Genomic DNA, 12,038 nt, shown 5'->3' on the forward strand with positions numbered 1-12,038 from the left:
TCTTAAAGGCTTGACTGGGCTGGAAACCTAATCCAGGGGGTTTTTGATAGGCTCGTGGGGGTAGATAGGCATTTTGTGGAGCTGGGTACTGGGAGAGTGATGTACGACTTTGGGAGTTCTGTGGACAGAAGTGGCATTGGGTAGGATCATCTAGCGCACAAGGATATCCATGGGGATGATGTCGAGGCTAGAAGTGTTGATCGGGAAAGCCCATCGGATCATCTTTTCTGTTTCTCTTTCTTCCACCCAAGCTTACTGGGGTGTTCTGAATGTCTTTCGAACAACTCATGATTTTGCCTGACTTGATTCCCTCTTCCAATAGCTCCCCTATTTTTAACACATCTTTGAAAGGCTTTCCCAAAGCCGGTATCAAATGACTGAAGTAGGTGGGCCCCGGGGCTTGTAGGAAAAGCTCAAGCATTTCTTCTTCACCAATCGGGGTACTCACTCGAGCAGCTTGCTCCCTCCATTTGAGCCCAAACTCCCTAAAGCTTTCCTCCGGCTTCTTTTCCATTTTAGATAGGGAGAAGCGGTCTGGGGTAACACCTGATCTGTATTGAAAGAACCGAACAAAATCTTGAGTCATGTCACCCAATGTAGGCCACTTACCAACATCTTGACGATTATGCCATTCCAAAGCTGCCCCAGCCAGACTCTCACTAAAATACGCCATCAACAAATCATCTTTCTCGCCCACACTTCTCATTTCACTGCAATAATCCCTCAAATGGGCTACCGGATCTCCACACCCATCATACAAGTTAAATCTTGGCACTTTGAATCTCGCGGGCAGGCGAACGTCAGGGGACACAGACAGTTCTTTGTAAGCCATGCTACCATAGTCTCCCCTTCCTTGTTTGTTCTTTAAGGATTGTTCTATGCCTTTCAGTCTCCTGGGTATCCCATCTCGCCCTTTTCTTCCTGTGAACTCTTCATTTACAACATGAGGCCCATCCCGCGGACCCTACTTGTATGAGTTGGGAACCTTGTGGGCAACCTCTGAGGGGTAATATTGGGCATCATGAGCTTTGAATGAGTATTCATTGTCGGGGATAGTGGATATGACAGGAGGGCGATTTTGGGGAGAGGTAATTGGAGGATGAGTGATGGAGCTACTAAGACGGTTGAGAAAGCTGTGATAGGCGGGTAGCTCTGGAGAGTATGGAGGATCATCTGGCATTAGGTTCGGAGCTTGGGTAAGGACGGCATCTAGGAGGCTAGGTGGTGGCGGGGGTGGTACCTTCCCAGTCATCCAGGCCTGATACATGTCCGCCATGTGTTGTCTCAACATCTTTACCTCTTCAACCAACCCATTGTCCTGTTCAACCAACTGCTTCCGGGTCCCGGTATCAACCAACTCAGTTCTGTTGTTGTCTTCCATTGCCTTTTGACTTTGTGTTGTAGAGAAGAGTTACCATTTTAAAAACCACAAACCAACCACTCTTCTGTTATGAATATAACAAAATGAAGCCATCACGTTAGCGTTAGGGCATTTAACATAAGATAATCTCACTTTATGTGCAATGCACCTAGTCACAGTTATCAGTTCTAAAATGACTTCGAGGGTACAAAGGTCAGTTGACATCATCCCATTTTGTTCATTTCAACCTCTCTTTTCTTTGTTTTTCTAGCACTTCTTAGCTCGCTCATTTTCCTTCCCCTTTTTCTTTCTGATTATCGCTCTTTTTCTTCCTTCTCATTTCTCACATCCCATAACTTCACCCTCCTTTTTTCCTTTTTTTTCTTTTTTTTTCTTTTAATAATAAAAAAATGATTTGATCGAACCCTATGTAGGTTGCCTACGTATCATGACGCCGCATGAATCAGATCTTTGCATAGTTCGGGAAGATCAGGAATAAAGGAAACAAACTGATGTTCTCTGTTTCTTTTTCTTTTATTTTTACCTTAATGACTACTCTGCTGAGAAAAGAGAAATAAATGAAGCAAATCTTTTTTTTTTTAATTTTCTAATCTTAATGTTCTATAACCTATTTTAAACTCAAGCTTAACGGATTTTTTCTTTTCTTTGAAACAAATACTCTATTAAGGAAAAACTCTAGAAGAGAAAGATATTTTTTGATTCCTTTTTTTTAGGAAGAAAACCTAAAGAGTGAACCACAGAAAAATATTTAGAATTTTTATTTGATATTCTGATGCAAGGTTTCGAAACAAGCAATGAAAAATATAAAACAAAATATTTTTGGATTTCAATTTTGATTGCCTAAAGAAGAATTTCTAATGATAAACAAAGGATAAAGTATGTTTTTCTTTCTATGTACAATATCCTAAAGTTCTAATGAAAATAAAAAGATTTTTTTTTCATTTTTCACTAATTTCCCCAAGAAACACCTCAAAAGAAAATCTTTTTGGATTTTGGAATTAATACCTTAAAGAAGAATTTTAAAGAAGTACTAAAAGAAAATTCTCTTTTTTTTTTGAATTTTGGTCCTAATATAGTAGAGGAAATATAAAAACAATTCATTTTAAGTCCTAGATATTAATTGCCTAAAGGAAAAACAATCTCAAAGGAGAATTTTTTTTATTTCTAGAATTAGTATTCTAAAGAAAACTTATAGCGAAAATATAAAAACGCAGAATTCCCCCCTTTTTTTGGATTTTTGCCTTGTAACACATTTCCAAATGCAAAATAAGAAATGCAATAACAAAAGACTATGCAAACTTAACTAGACAATACAAACTCTAACATCACCTAAAAGACTAAATACTACTATACAGGACTAGAAAATAAAACAAAAACAATTGACTCAAAAACATAAAATGGCTCCTCGAGTAGCTCCTGAATGCAGTGATCTTGACTGAATGGTCCCGGGGTGTATGTCATGCTCAGACTCCAGTAAGTAGAACCACACCTGTATGAGAAAACTTTAACCAACACTATGTGAGATAATAACACTCCCTATTAGACACATGCAAGACATAATTGAGGCTATTTTAGAGAAATGACTTATTTGGCCAAAAGGTGGCTAGAAGTGCAAAATTTGGCTAAGATCCCGCAAAGCCAAGAACTTAAGATTTATTAGGAAGACCGGGCCCTATGTGGGTTGCCTACGCATCCCGCCCCGAGAGACGAGAATCAGGTTCGCGTAGTTCGGGCAGATTGGATACGGGCAAGAATAAATAATAAAAAAAACAACTGACATATAGAAAACACATTTTTTTCTTTTTTTTTTTGAAAAATGATGAAACATATAAAATCTTTTTGGATTTTCTTTTCTTCTTTTTTTCGATTTTTTCTTTTGATTTTTGAAAAATAATAAAAAGTGCAAAATCTTTTTGAAGTTTCCATGCTCTTTTTTTCTTAATAAAATGTAACAAAAATATAATTGGGCCCTACTCGCTTCATCCTCACACTTCAGCCTTTCTTTCTTTTTTCTTTTTTTTTTCATTCGCCCTCAATTATCATTGGTCCGCCAAATGACCCTTTTACCCTTGAATAAATGCAACATGTAGCACATAGGATGCATCAAGATGGTCTATTATTTTGGGTACACCTGTCCTAGACGAACTCAACCCCTGTGTTGAGTCCCCAAAGTCAAATGCACATGATGCAAACAAACGTGCCTACTAGGGATCCGGCATGAGGCTGAGTTATTCTAGGTTCAAAAACCTAGGTATGTGTGCTAGACTGGGTACCCGAGCGGACAACTCGAGCCGAGGAGGGGGCTACGTACCGGGAACCAAAAGGTCATCCGACTTAGTAACTTATCTGAGTCACTTTCTTATTGCAAGGTATGACACTAACAGAATAGGGAGTCTCGACCAGCGAGCACATCCCCGAAGATGAGAAGAGAAGGGTTTCGTAGCAGTTTATATATAGTTCAGATAATATCAAAGCGGTAAAAGCAACATTTAGCACATTAGGCCCAAACATGTAATAAAATCAGATAATGGATAAAACCAAATACAACAATTCATCTAAGCTCGAATTCTGAACCCTGAACCAGAGATTCTGGGTTCGGTCCACATATTGTGCTCATTGTCACACCTCCTTTTTACCTACACCCCCCAAAGGGAGTGTATAAGGGAGTTTTTCCAATTTAAAGTGACAATCGAAACAGGATCATTTTATTAAAAAATCAGAGTCGCCACTTGGGATAATTTCATGGTATCCCAAGTCACCGGTTCAAATCCCGAATCAAGAAAAAGATTGACTCTGTTTAACAGTTCGCGAACCAGAAATCCGAGTAAGGAATTTTGTTAACCCGGGAGAAGGTGTTAGGCACTCCCGAGTTCCGTGGTTCTAGCACAGTCGCTTCAACTGTTATAATTGACCTATTATCTCATTTTAATACATGGTTTAGCCTATGATATATTTTAACTTATTTAACCGTTTTTATTTAATTATTTTTAGGAAATATTCAACGTCATCTAAAACACGTCTTGAACCATGTCACATAAATGCACCCGCGGTCTCCGACACATTTTATCCAACGTTGTAAGATTTTGACTTGGGTCACATAAATGCGCACCCGAGTTCGAAAATTAGGTGTCATGACCACGTCACGGGAACCGTACCCGTAGCTATGACAATTTAATATAGCGTGCCTAAAGCAAGCTACAATAGAGTATTAAATATGAAAAGTATGCTAGTTTTATGACTTATTAGCGATATTCCCGTACCCACTTATCCCTTGAATTTTAGAAATAAACTAGATGAAACAGTTGAAAGCACACCATGAATCCTTAAACATAATGAACAATTATTTTTTACAGCTAAAGCAATTTTATTTTTTGCCCAGAACTTTGGCAACACATATAAATTAGTTTTCACTTGAATCATGCAATTTATGAACCTTCAAAATGGACAAAATGCAATAACATGGTTATGATTTTGAATTCTTGCTTTCTTTGTTAATCATAAATTTGATTTCCAGTGCAAGGTGTTACCAACAGCAATTTGAAATATAATTCAGCAAATAAAGTCAACATGGGTATGAAATCTGCTAATCAAGCTAACAAAGAAACTCAATAACTGAATAAGAACAAACATTCCGAGAAACCCATCTCGTTCACACATATTTCACACAAAAAAACAAATATATATTCATAAACATTGTAACAAAACAAAACAAAATGGAAACATCACACACACGCCATTGTGTAAACTAAAAATCGAGCAGAAATTCATTCTATGTCAAAATACACAATGACAAATCACTACAAATTAATCAATAACAAGGTTTAGAAATAAACCTCAAACCGCTAGAACCCGGACGGAACTCGAACCGGAAACCGACGACAGTACCTCGACGTACGACTGGAATGGACTCCTTGTACAACGACCTTCGACGAACTCGAAGCTCGCCGGAAAACTCGAACTAAACCAGAAAGACAAAGCCAACGGTTTTCATAACAGTGACTCGCGATTCGGAGCTGTTTCGGGCTATTTGACATTGTTTCGGTGGAGGTTTCGATCAGTGGAGCGAAGGTACTGAGCTTCACTCTATTTACTCTGTTGCTGTGATGTGAAGAAAATGACGATGGGTGAGCTTAGCTCTCGTTCCTCGTCTCTCGTCTCTGTTGTTGTCCGTTTTCCCAACCCCTGCTTTCCCTCGTTCCTCTCGTCTCCCTGTAGGTGTTTATTTTTTGTGAATGTTTGCGTTTTGTCCAGAAGAAGAAGATACGGAGCTGCTGGTTCTCTTTTGGGTTCTAGTTAGGTGGAAGACGACTCCCATATGAGTGTTAGCTGCTGGTGAAGAAGGGTTTCTTAGATGGGATGGGGATCATGTCTCCTAGGGTGCTGAAGATGAAGGGTCACGACAGTTGGTGTGCTGAAGCCAAAATGAGTCGATGGTGGGGGAACAAGAAGATGAGATCGTGAGGGGGGGGGGGAGATCCTAAAAACTACGTTGGGGGAGGGGTTCTTGATGAAAGCTGCGCAACTTTTTGTCTCCCTTCTTCAGCGTTATTTTTTGTCCCTTTTAGATTTTTTAAGCATTACTTTATAGGTAGAGTCTAGGTTTAGGTGTATTTTTGTGTATTTTGCTCATTAGTCCCTAGGTCTTTTGTGTATTAGGTCCTTAGGGTCTTTTGTTTGTTTGTTTTTATTCCAAAGAAGAGCCTAGATGGGTCCCTAGGCTTAATGGACTAATCCGACTTGGCCAAGAACTGGGTTCTAAAACTCTTAAAATTATGATTCAACACCTTAATTGACTTCTTTTTAAAATAAGATAACAATACTACACAATGCAAAAGCTAACATGAAACTTTTATGTATTTTTTTATTTTCAAAATTATATAAAGATGAAAATATGGTTCTATTTTTGTTTGTTTTTTTTTTGAAAGATACATACTAAAATATTTTTTGTAATTTTCATTTTTCTTGTAATAAAATAAAGTAAAAATGAGTTGAAATAGCTATATTAGGCCTAAGTTAAATATTTTACGCTAAAATATAAAAAATCTTGGGGAGGGTCAAAAATCACATGTCTACAACTCACACTACACTTGCTGTGCATTTTTGTTGCACAGGTTCATATGTGGCTAGTGGCATAGCGGCTTTGGTTGATACGGAGACTTAGGCGAGTTGCATTCCTCGAGGCGACCCACAGCCAGTACAGTCTCTTTCACTGTATTGTAATTACTTTCTGTCCAAATTGCATTCCGGACAGTTGTTGTGCTTTATTCGATTCCTTAGTAATTGCTCATGCACTTGTGACACCGGGTTCTGGGATGATCACGGGATTTTATTTCAGTAGTTAAATTTTATAAAGACATCCTCATTTATTCAGTGGAGATTATTAATTATATTTATTTGTTTAAAGGAAATTATTTCAAAATAATTAGATAAAATGAGAATTTATTAATACTTCCGCGGTGGCTTGCCTGACAGTTGTGTCCGGCCCCATCATGGCCCTTAGTGGATTTTGGGTCGTGACAATATAAGAAAACTTTTAGAATTATTACGAGAAAAAATATATTATATGGATAATATCACGCAATTGAAAACATAATTTATAAATCTAAAATTTAAAACATATACAATGAAATAACGCCAAGTTGCAAATTAACAATATAAAGATGTAATTAAAATTGTCATGTAGTTAAGCTATTAAAAAATTAAAGTCAAAACTCTATACGAAAATAAAAGGAAAAAATTTAATTGCTTATTGCACATAATACTAAATAATAATTACTAAAACTGTAGATTTATAGAAAATAATAAAAGAACTTCTTCGAAAAAATTTAATTGCTTATTGCACATAATACTAAATAATAATTACTAAAACTGTAGATTTATAGAAAATAATAAAAGAACTTCTTCGTTTAATCTTTGGCATATTTTCAAAAGAATTAGAAAAATAATACGGTAATGTTTATATTATAGATACAACATGAAATGTAAACAATAATTAAAATATTATATAATAGAAAATAATGTATATAGAGGAGAATAGAAGTAATGTGAAGGGGTCTACACTTTAAATTTATTTAATAAAATAATTAAATAGAAAAAATAATATTATTGATAAATTTAAACAAAACAATAGAAGCTACGAAATAAAAGAACAAAGTTAAATTAAATTTTAGGGTAATACAAAACTATATTCATTGTATTATACTAAAAGTAGAGCAATGAGTAACGACATTAAGTAACGCGATAAGCTAATAAAAAGTCACATGGCAATTGTAGTATTTAATTTAAATTGAAAGACAAGATATTTATTTAAATTTAAATAGAAAGATATTAAATAAGATTCTTTTGAATCTGAATGGAAAGAAAGTTAAATTTGAATTGATTGATTAATTAATTAGGAAAGCTAATCAACACATAAATGTTCCAATTCAAACAGGAGGCTCAACTACTGAGGCGAATTGTTCCAAACAATGAGAAAGAGTTTTTTTGAAATTTGAGTTCACAACAAAAATAACAGAAAAAATAAAAACGTGTTTGTTACTAGAAATAAGACTAAAAATCTAGGTTCGAATCCATAATCATAATTACCGAGTTATTGGATCAAAACTTAACTTTCGCAACTACCTTAGAGATAATGTTTAACTATGAATCGACTCAGACATTGGCTAAACAAATGTCAATTGTGTTGCCTTACGGTAAAATTACTTATCCAATATTTTATAATTTATTTTATATCTCAATTGTTTGGAAGAATACATACATTTTTTTTAATTTTTTTTCTATTAGTGCTGGCAGTTGCTATGCTAAAATATTTAAGAAGGGAGGATAGATTCTTCTCTAATGGCTCAGGTATAAACAATGATTTTTAGCGCGTTGTTGATATTTATATTCTCTCAAATTGTATGAGCTAATTGATCGAGCAACCGATGGGGTCGAATATAATATATACATACATACATATATATATATATATATATATATATATATATATATATATATATATATATATATATATTGTGTGTGTGTATGTGTGTGTCAATTAGAATGAAATAGATTTGGATAGGATAAACACATAGATGAATATAATTGCACTATTTGGGGTTGCTATTTACACAAAATAAAATGAATCATAAAATCATAAGGTAAGATTCATTTAATTAAGAATTACATGTAAGAACTCATCTTCTTTTAGTACATGTGCATCATAGAAGAAAAATATTTAAAGTAGGTTAATATTTATTTAATTATAATATATTAATCTTAACTATATCCCAAATGTACCATATAAATTATTTAAAATAATGTGACTTTAATTGTGTGGTTAAAATTGAGGTAACTAGCAATATTGAGCAAATTACCATCGAACTGTTTTATAAGTTGGTAACTCCCAAAAGTTAGAATATTTTGGTTGTTAATAAATTATCATGTATGTATATATTAATATATCACTGTATAATTTTAGGTTGGTAGAAGTTGATGTTGATGTGAGAGTTCATTATGTTGAGATAATAGTATAATATATTTTTATAATTTAAATTAAGATATTACTAAATGTATGTTTATATGTTATTATTCTATATAGTATGACTTCACTCAGTTTCAATATAGATGAGATAGTTTGATTTGGCACGAAATTTAAGAACGAAAAAGAAAACTTTTGAAACTTATGATCATTTAAGTTTTGTGGGGCCATGATATTTGCATGGGTGTAAGAACTTCTCATTATATGTAAAATGAGTAAAATAAAAAATTAAAATTAAATTATTTCCAAATACAGAAATGTGTCATTCTTTTGGAACAAACTAATAAGAAAAATATTTTATGTAAATTGAAAGGGAAGGAATATTTATCTTTGAATCATAGTGTATTTTTATTTGTTTGTATCACCGGCTATATATGAGGTTATAATATTTAAGTTTATGTCAATAGTTATTCATATAATTTGTTCTTTTTCATTTATAGAATTTAGCAGGATCATAGTATTATTCGCATATCGTGCGGGTACTAATACTAGTCTATATTAAAACTAGCAGTGGAGCCAATGGATTAACTAATCTTAATATTTTCGATAGGGAGTATAAATATACAAAAAAGTTCTAAAAATTGCAAAAATAAAAAAGAAAGGAAAATATTTTGAACCTATTTTGTTTTACCAAGTGTAAACAGTATGATAAAAATCTAAAGGTTGAATTTGTCAAATGTAAATCATAAATTGATATTTTGTAATAATGCACACATCTTATTGAAATTATGTATACGTCTATGTGCTACCGTTTGAGTGTTAATTCTGAACTATTGGTTTTGTTCGGCGAATACTTTGAAGTCTTTGGTAATCTTACATACCAGAAATCAAATAAATCAAAACCGGCCGCTTTATCTCAAAGAGTACCAAGCCGACGAAACACCTTGATTTCTCTCTCAGCGAATTGACCATGTCCAAATGATACGACTAAACAAGCAGAGTATACTAAGATGCTTAAAAAAAATATCAAAGGAACTCGGCAAAATAATACGCGGGGCGGAGATGTTCCCTCCTCTTTGGATTCTTTTATTCTGAAAACAGAGAGACTCAGGCTTGGGCCTTTTAGGCCAACTTTGTTTGTCCGCTTGAGGAATGCACATGATACACAACGCATCAAAAGTTTATTCAAGTTTGTCATTTATTAATAGTTGGGGTCATTTGTGTCTCTGTCTTATGATTAGGCTCGAATACGCCCTTATCCACCATGCCCTAAACTTTTGTAGATGCATATTGTGGTCAATCAAACTTTCATAAATGAGTATTGTGACAAGAAAGACACTCAAGTGCGAGGTGAGGGCATTATAGTTTTTTACTTGGGGGTGGTTAGTCGGTTAGAAGGCCAGCAAAGTTAGTTAGAGAAACAGTACAAATATCTAAATTTAAAGGGTGATATATAGGAAGAGTGCAAACACTCATCAAGCGTTGCTATAGGACTGATTACGCACGAGTGGAATATGATGTTGAGCATGATTTATGAAACAATAAATAGCATGTTGTCGAGTATTTGTACGTTTAAAAATGATAAATGCAGTATTTAAATAATTGAAAGACAATTGCAAAAAAGAAAACATGGAGACAAGTCAGTTTCAGGAAATAAAGGAAATCATAAATGCTTGAGAAATAAGCAATTAAATCCAAGTAAAGGGGAAAAGGAAAGGGTGCACATATATTAACAAAATAAAGCATGCTTAAGACTAATTCACAAAAACAAGTTCGTTATGGTAAGAGCCTAAAATATCTCCAGCAGAGTCGCCATGCTGTCGCGCCCCTTTTTCCTCGCGGAGTTCGGATTTCGACATTTCCGGGACAACTCATTTTCTTTTGGGAATTGGGTATGGAATTCGAAGAGTCGCCACCTAACGAATTTAAGGTGCGTTAGGGCACCTAAAGTAAGTAACTCATAAAACTGGTTTGCATTACCAGAGATTGGGTAAGGGCTCGAAATAACCTTGAGGGGAAGGTGTTAGGCACCCCTCGCGGTCCACAACGGTGGGTCCAGACCGAACTCAAATTATGTGAATTAGTCTTATAAACAGATAAAGCAAATTAGACAAATTGGTATTACATTTAAAACAAGGGGTAAAAGGGGTCCTAGGTTTTTTAGCCTACAGGATCACTTCTGTACAATGCTTGGTAATCGTCCCCAAGTTGGAGTGCTACACATAGCATTAGCGCACATGTCATCATATCCTTTTACTACCCAATTACCCTCCCCTTAGTGGTTATATAAGCGATTTTAATTAAACGAACTCTATGCGTGCATTACCCGTCCCTTCCTTATGGCCCTGGAGGTGTTTGGGACCTCTAATTAAGGAAGTTATAGACTCCCCTAAGGTGTTTAAAAGGAGAAAATCTAAGCAACAAGAAAAGACAGATAGGACATTCACATAAAGAGGCAATTAAAGGCTCACTTTTACCTCCTCACACAAGCAGACAATAGCACATCTCAAACAACAAGATTTCAGATATTTCAAAGGGTCCTAGAGCAGGATATCTAGGCGAGCAAATAGAATATATGCAACATTGTGTTAAAGCAAGGCAATAGAGACCTAATCAGTTTGCCTACTGATTTTAAGGCTTGCGAAATCTGGACAATTCACAAATAACAAAGCATAGTTTTACAGTTGGCAGGATTTCAATCGCCCTATAGGCTTGCCTAGGCATGTATCAATGATGTCCTACGAACATAGTATCTAGTCATTAATCAGGAGTGTAGTAAACCAGTAAACAATTTTAAGCAGATAGTTTGGATCCTATAGGCATGCTGTCTAGGTGCAATGACTAATTTTAGACTTATAGATACTGGTAGCAAAATGCAGAAATTGGTTTTAAAATCCTATAGGCATGGCATCTAAATGCAGAAATTAGTTTTAAAACCTTATTGACCTGCAAAAAACTGATCTAAACTTTGTCGTCATATGGAGACTGATTTATAGGCATGGTGTCTAAAATGCAAGATTGATTTTAAACTCTATAGGCATGGCGTCTAAATGAACAAACATTGCGATAACATATAAGCATGGTATTTAAATAAACAAATATTGCAATACATATGGGCATGATATCTAATGCAAGTAAATAGTCATAGTAAACCTAAGGGCATAATTTCTACCCAGTTTTCCCACAAAAATTATATAA

At 34.8% G+C, this 12,038-nt stretch overlaps 1 long non-coding RNA gene across 1 annotated transcript; it reads right to left on the reverse strand.

Moving 5' to 3' along the window:
- Positions 1-2,522: 2,522 nt before the first annotated feature.
- LOC142162803 (uncharacterized) lies at positions 2,523-5,352 on the reverse strand. The gene is made up of 2 exons (XR_012694212.1): positions 5,215-5,352; positions 2,523-2,883 (listed from the first exon to the last, which is right to left on the reverse strand). It is a non-coding gene; the product is annotated as an uncharacterized LOC142162803 (long non-coding RNA).
- Positions 5,353-12,038: the final 6,686 nt, after the last annotated feature.

Source organism: Nicotiana tabacum, chromosome 8, assembly GCF_000715075.1.
Source record: "Nicotiana tabacum cultivar K326 chromosome 8, ASM71507v2, whole genome shotgun sequence".
NCBI lineage: Eukaryota > Viridiplantae > Streptophyta > Magnoliopsida > Solanales > Solanaceae > Nicotiana > Nicotiana tabacum.